Raw genomic sequence first — 6,967 nt, 5'->3', positions numbered from 1 at the left:
TATCTGAATGACTAATAACAACTTTAGGATACTGAAGATTGGTTAACAAGTATATTGTAACAGTGTGGTGAGAACACAGAGCTGAATGTAGCATATTTTACTGTTAATATATGAAACAGTATAGTATCCAGGAGTAAATGAAATAAGTATAGTGAATGTACAAGAGTTAGGGCAAGAAGAATGAATCAGGTGTTTTCATATAATGGTCAACTCAGATTAGCTAGTGAAGGGAAACAGGAATAAGAATAATATATGCAAGGTATCCCTGATTTAACTTTGTATGTCATATTATATGCTATCTAGTTCAGTTGTAGCCTAGGTTGTATATATATATATATATGTATGTAATAAATTTCATGTTTTATTTTCACTTCGAGTCCTCTTATTCTAAATAACACACGCCTTGCCTGCCTAGTTAAGAATTTGCTCTCCCACAATTTGGCAAGAGAATCCTGGAAACAGATTAAGGGGAAACAAAAGAAATTACCCTCAAGATCTTGAGAATCTTCTGTGATATATAGAGTATAGCAGTCAGGTGGGGCCTTGTGGTGTGAGGGCACCTAAGAAAAATCTTCTGTGAGATAAAATATAATAAGAAAGTTATAGATAAGGTAAATAAAAAAAGATAATAAAATTCACTCGCCCCCACAATTAGAAGTCAGGGTAATCCCCAAAAGAGATATATCATTCTTCCTAGAAATTGGAGTGTCACCAAAGATAAGCATAGGAGCAGAAGTATCCTTTTTGCGAGATATAAGAGAAGACTGAGTTTTAGAAGGATTGAAATCACTGGATCGAGTAGAGTACAGACGAATGTGTCTTGATTGGTCACAGAATACCACGTGTCTTGTTTGGTCACAGAATACCATGGTGCCGTGCACCACAACCACATGTATATTGACTCCTAACAACTGAGAAGGCAATTGTTTCGAGTAAAGCAGGACTGAACCATAAAAATTCACTATTTTTTGATTAATTGTGGTGAGCTGATCCTGGAGATAGTGCAAGACCAGGACAACTCGTGGCAAAGGTGGAGCAAGCTCCAAGCTCTTCGCCGGGTTCCAAAAATCAGTTTAACATCTCAGGGCCCGTTGGACCCCGTATCAGATATTAAGCTGATAAGAACAGATACTACACTTTGATCTTAGCCAAAAGGCCGAGAAGCGATACCCTAAATTGGGCCCGAAATTATTTCAACCGAATTCAAGTAGGTAATTATTTGGTGTTTACGCAAGAGTTTACTAAAAATCTAATTTTTTTTTGAAAGCTATGCACAAGATATGGTATTTTTCTTTTCAAAAATAGCACTTCTTCACTTACTTAATAAAATACTTACAAAAAAAGGCAATTGGTAAAATTAAAAAGAATTTACGTTTCTCTAGGTATAAATTTGGTCAACAGGTCAGTAAAGGGGTGGCTAAAGAATCAGCGCCATCCAGCGTCCGAATTCCTAATACCTTCGGCAGGATGGTTGTCTTTTGAATTTAGATGGTAATTTAATTTTCATTTATGGTGGTTGTTACGATATGAAATCCGAAATAAATTATGAAAAATGAAAAAGTTAATCAAAGATTCCCTGTTGTGGTAATAGCTTAAGAGCCTTTGATTTGTACGCTTTTCTTAAATCTCTCGAACTCTAAATTTAAATTATAAATAAATGAAATAAAATACAGTTTGATTTTGTTCTATTTTCTTCTTTTTGTTTCAGCAAACAAAATGATACAACGCATTTTTTCCTTTATTCAAAATTCAATATTGGTAAAGAAGTTTCGAAACTTTTTTTTCTTACAAACGTATTGTATTCTATTATTGTACAGCACAATAGTGGTTACTACATTTTTCGTTTTGAAAAGTTAAAAGAAAGAACTACAGTACCTTTTCAAATGTGACAATTGGCTAATTTTTGGCGGCAGCGAAATAAATATTAAAATATCTTAATAAATAATAATAAAATAATAAATAAACAATTAATAAATAATATCTAAATAAATATTAAGATATTTTAGTTTAGCTATTTGGCAATGTCTCATGTTTTATAAATCTAAGTGTGGTCTGCTGCCATCTATTCGCAATTTATATTTAAATTTGTAGCTTTTCGATATTGAAACCTTAAAATTATAAAGAACAAATATCTGGATTTTTTTTGCCCCTTAGTTTTTTTTAGCAAACAAGGACAAACCAGGTAGAAAAATTTAGTTTAAATGCAATTATATAAAATTTAAAGCATTCGAAGATCATAAAATTATAAGGATTGATTTATGGATTTTTGTTTTGACAAAAAAAATATTAGTTTAAAATCGGTATTAGACGATGCTTAATGCTGATTTTAAAACCAAATCATTAGCTGGTATTAGACACTAACTTTGTAGTACATGTACTGTATAAATTTTAACTATTGCCCTTGACATCTCAAAGGCTTTCTTTCGATCGTGTTTAGCATAAAGGTCTTCTAAATAACTTCCAACTTATGGTTTGCCAACTGTTTTTTGTAATTGGTTATCCCATTTTCTCTCAGAGGGTGATGGTAGTGGCTCTCTGTTTTCTAACTTCTAACTGCTTTCAACTTTCCACCCTGTATCTGTTTAAATATGCATAGACAGCGTCAGATTTTTCCGTTCAGAGGCAGGAAAACCCTAATTAAGCTGCATTTCCAACCATGAACCATGGTTGGTTTTTACCTAAAACACTAGTGTACAGTGGGTGGAGGTCCGTGTTTAGCTAGGCGCACAATCAAGAGAAGCCATGGTCTGGGTAGTCTTTTCCTTTCAGCCTGTACCTTTCTTTCTCCACTTCTCAAACCAGCGGCAGATGCTGTCCGCAGGTTGTAATGTGGTTAACGATGTTATTTCTGGCATGGCCGCGAAGTGAACGTTTATAAATTGAGCCTCTGAAGTGGGATAAGCCATTAAGCAAAAAGTCCACAATCAGAAAGGAGGTAGACATCGGAAATACCAAGACATTTTTCAATAATGAAGCTGCAGTCTGAACTGGATCTGTTCACCTATCCAGCAACTAATTTGTGGTCGAGTGTTCTTCCTCGCGTGATATTCCTACCTATTACTTCTGTGGACACGACAGGGCCGATTGAATTTTTCATACCGGGAACGTTGTTAGAATATCTAGACCTGGGAAAAAGTTATTTATGCCTCAAAGTACAGATTACACAAGCTGATGGTAAATACATGCAAGACAATGTGGGTGTTGTTAATAATTTCTTCCAGTCTGTTTAGCCACGTCAATCTTTTTGTGCAAGATAAGCTTGCCAACCCAGCTTCAGATATGCCCGCTTATAGAGCTTATTTAGAAAAGCTGAATTTTGTGATGCAGTGGTTAAAGATTGGCTCTTCTACCAGGTGGTGATGACTGATTGGAAAATCTGGTAACAAAGTCAAGCCTGGGTTGTTCTCAGGAATTTGTTTTAGCACTTTATAATAACGTCCCTTTTTTAGAGTTAAAATTTTCTCCAGTGACTTTAGCTCATCCAGATTAACCACCAGCCAACTAGAGTATACAAAATCAGCAGTATGAAAACTCATAGAAATTACAGATAACATATACCAGTCATGCCACCGCCAACTAATCTTGCTGACATCTGTCCTATCGTTAAAAGCTTCAAAGTTCTTTGAGGCAAATGAATTACACATCTCTGTACCAGTCTGTCAATTTATCAATCCTGCATTGAAGCCTCAGCGTCCATCCTGTGGAATATTTTGGAGCTGCAAGCTGTTGTGTGGTTGACTTAATAACCAGCTAGCTGCGATCTTTTGTACTATACAATGGTGTTCAAAGAAAATGCATCACCTAGGAATTTCACATTTCTAACCTTTTTTCATGATGGTATGTTACATTATTGACTAGCATCACAAATAGAAATATAAACAAAAGATATTTATTAATAGTTAAGGCAAAGCTAAGTAATATTTGACAGGTGCTCTCAAAATATTTCAAAATGAGCATTTGCAACCTTTATACAACAGTTTTGGTAAACACAATTATGACTGAAATTTTCTCAGAACCTCTCAATTTGCTTCAGTTCATCATTTTAAATGGAAAACAAAATGAAAAGTTCACCAGGTGCAAACTAATATTTAGTTGAACCGCCTCTGGCCCTGATGACAGCAGCACACCATCGAGGCATTGACAAGATCAATTTCTGAAAATAATCAACTGATAGTTTGTGATTCCAAACACGAATTACGGCTTCCTGAAGTTCACAAAGGGTCTTTGGTTTCTTTTTTAGCAACTGCAGAGTCCACACAATGCCAACAGTTCTCTATAGGATTCAGGTTTGGGCTGTTTCCTGGCCACCTAAGAGTTGTAATGGACCATTCTTCCAACCATTTTCACCTGTAACAAATGTAAACACATTACTGTTGAACCTCTAATGCAGAAATGAAGCTAAAGTAACTCCAGAAGTGCCTATTTACACTTTTCACCCAATGACAAGAAACAGAGTCGTTCTGAAAGATGCAGTTACTTGGCAGGTTGAAATGGTCTCTAATGGTTGGCAGCAATTTGCCTTCCAATATAGCCAGGTATCTATTGGCATTTACGGAACCTTTTATAAACTGCAGGTGACCTACTCTGTGATACGAAATGAACCCCCATATCATTTGGCTGGTAAGGAATTTCACTGTAGACACTATACAGTCTGGATGGTATTCTTCACATCTATGGCAAATTGTTTGTCTCCCATCATAGCCATGCGGGTTGAATTTCTTCTCATCCGAGAAAATAACTGACTTCCACTGCTCGGGGGTCCATTTGACATGCTCCTTACACTAAATTAATCGGGCCTTTTTCATTTTTTGTTTGTTGTTGTTTGTTAATTGGTTTTTAGGAGCATTAACGACTAAGGCCATAATGCTCTGGTGATATGCGGTGGTCATTCCCTGACCTTGCTACATCCTCCGTATTTGGTGGTCATGGGCTGGAACCCCGGTCTAATCAAGAAGCGTGTGCTGCTCCTACCCACCTGGCTACTGAGCCGCTTTCATTTTTTGTGAGGAGGGTCTTGAAGAGGTGTCTTCTGACTGTTACTGCACTTGCTAACACTCCTGTACGTTCTTCCCATTCTCTTTTCAGCTCAGACAAAGCTTTACAGTTTTTAAGGTATAAGCGCTTCAAAATGTGGTCCTGTTTTGGCATAGAGACTCGTTTACTTCAGGTTCCTTTTTTCCTATCAGCAGAATTAGTATTCTTGAATTTGGAAAGAAATCTGCTCTGTCGACTGATTACGAAACACTCTATAAGCAATATGTCGGGAAGAACATCCTTCCTCATGTAAAGCAACAATAGCATTCATTCTTCGTGGCATCAACTGCACGTAATTCACCATCCTAACACAAGCAACTAATGACTGCAACTCTTGCAGTGCGTGCTTATATAGCTGAAAGTAACAGCTGATGCAATATTACATCATCACCTATGTGTGTTAACCTTACCCGATGCAATCTGTAAGAAATATTGCCATATACCTACGTTATTCGGACAACAATTACAATTTTAAGGGGTGATGCACTTTCTTTGAACACCAGTGTATACTGCTACTAAGCATTACCATCAATCTGAACTCTGGAATCCCAACCTCAACATATGCTTCAAAACCAAACAAGCCCCTACAATCCAGACAGAAAGCACTGGGGCACATTCAAGATAACACAGCATTCTCTTCTGCTAAGGTTGTATTCAACAAGAATAAGACAGCAATGATAAAAATGCATCTTTAAGAATCCTTTCAAGGTGTAGGGCTGTTGATTGAGAAACTTTGGTGCAGAGAGCTGTTTAACTGATTTGCCTCTGAAACTTTGAAGTTTCTGAGGGTAGAACTATCAGTGAGGCTGGTTGGGCTGAGTGGAATGTCATATTTCCACAAGATTACATCCAACCGATTTTGTCCTGAAATTAGAATTAGTATTAAGGTTAGCCATATAGTGCAAGGAAGCAATAGGCTTTTGCTGCATTGGCCAAAAAAAAAAAAAAAGCAGATAAGGAAATACAAATTATGCACTTTCTTCCCCACATAACTAAAATAAAACTAGTTGGCTGATGTTTAACCTGAAAGAGCTGAAGTGGAGGAAATTTGCTAGTGGCTTTGGACATGGTGGAAAATAGCATCTCCACATATATGAGAGGCTGATGTGGTTGTGGAGACTAGTGGTGGCTATCACACCCCATGATAGCAAAATCCTTGACATGTGCTGTGTGGGTTAGCAATGTTAAGGCAAAAAAGTAAAGAATTTTTTTGCTTATGTTAATATCAGAAGAAAAGGGTTGAAACATATCATCCATCTGACATGAACGGTAAAAGTATGCATCCTATGCCAACTGTCAAGTGAAAGAAATATTTTCTATCTACATGTGTGATGAAGTGTTTTAAAGATGAGATACCGGATGCTTATATAATATTGACTGGAAATTAACTGACTTTTCGAACTGAAAGGAAGTTCAGAGAAAAATTTCTGCAGCATGATATAAACAAGGCACCTGGTACTGATGGAATCTAACTGTATTAAAAGCAGAAGCAAAACAAGGAAAAAAACTTCAACGATAATGAGAGCATCCTCAGATTCAGGGAAAGTCCCTACATTCAAGAGAAGTACAAAAATATTTCCAATTCACAAATATGGTTTGAAGGTTGAAGCAAGTAATTGCAGAACTGTAGTTTTTCACTTCTGTGCGAAGGAAACTGTTGACTCCAGAGTTAAAAGTATAAGCATAAAATTACCTGGTCTAGAGATAATCGCAGCACGGATTTATCAGGAAATGACGCTTGACCAATCTAACTCCTATGAGGTTGTCACAAAGAAATCAGATACAATGAATAATATTGCATAAATTGAAACAATAAAATACAGAAAGGTAGTCTATAGTGTACAGGGCAACAGAATGCTTAATGGCCACTTATCTATATGGACAGGGTTTCACAAGTTCAGTACTGAGTTCCTTATATCAATTAATGGCATTC

At 36.5% G+C, this 6,967-nt stretch overlaps 1 non-coding gene across 1 annotated transcript; it reads right to left on the bottom strand.

The window, feature by feature from the left end:
• Positions 1-976: 976 nt before the first annotated feature.
• On the bottom strand, positions 977-1,168 carry LOC150082361 (U2 spliceosomal RNA). Its single transcript, XR_016547346.1, has one exon. It is a non-coding gene; the product is annotated as a U2 spliceosomal RNA (small nuclear RNA).
• Between the last annotated feature and the right edge of the window lie 5,799 nt (positions 1,169-6,967).

The sequence above is a fragment of the Mastigoproctus giganteus genome, chromosome 8, assembly GCF_048544385.1.
Source record: "Mastigoproctus giganteus isolate SK-2022 chromosome 8, ASM4854438v1, whole genome shotgun sequence".
Taxonomy (NCBI): Eukaryota; Metazoa; Arthropoda; class Arachnida; order Uropygi; family Thelyphonidae; genus Mastigoproctus; species Mastigoproctus giganteus.
This window is presented reverse-complemented; position numbering and strand designations above follow the sequence as displayed.